This window comes from Pteropus alecto, unplaced genomic scaffold (genome assembly GCF_000325575.1).
Source record: "Pteropus alecto unplaced genomic scaffold, ASM32557v1 scaffold90, whole genome shotgun sequence".
In the NCBI taxonomy this organism is placed as follows: Eukaryota; Metazoa; Chordata; class Mammalia; order Chiroptera; family Pteropodidae; genus Pteropus; species Pteropus alecto.
The window spans coordinates 1,020,976-1,021,472 of NW_006429894.1; the positions used below are offsets into that span (position 1 = coordinate 1,020,976).

The 497-nt window shown below is 47.5% G+C and overlaps 1 protein-coding gene across 1 annotated transcript in view; it reads right to left on the reverse strand.

The window, feature by feature from the left end:
- NR5A2 (nuclear receptor subfamily 5 group A member 2) overlaps nt 1–497 on the reverse strand; it is a 21,460-nt gene that overhangs the window by 4,078 nt on the left and 16,885 nt on the right. The gene's annotated exons all lie outside the window — the stretch shown is intronic.

Genomic DNA, 497 nt, shown 5'->3' on the forward strand with positions numbered 1-497 from the left:
ACAGCAAACATCCTGCTGGAATTTGCTCCGAAAACAAACGCTTTACCAACCTAATATCAAGGTAAACAGGTAGTAAATACCGAGCCGATCGCACTAACCCAAGGGATTACTTGCATTCTTAGGGTCTAAACACAACTGGGGGTTGCCATTTTTTCTTTCGAAACGGCACCATTATGATACGGCTCTGGACTGGATCATTTTTAAAAAGTTTACTCGGCTCTCTATCACACTGACTTCTGCTTCCCAGCCATAAAGCAGCTGACTTAAAGAGAATACACAAAGCATTCCACTATTCTGAAAAAGAGAACTGTTTCCTGCATTTAACATTAAATCCACCCCCTGAAAAAAATTAAGAACTACACGGAATAAAGGCCTCTCTCGAGCTAAAGGCGAGTTGCCAAGTTCTGCTCTGCGAGTGGCTCAAAGAAGGAAGCGAGAAAAACGCGCGCCCGGCCCCGAGCGGCGGGGTCCTGGGCCGGGGTCCTGGGCCGCGACGG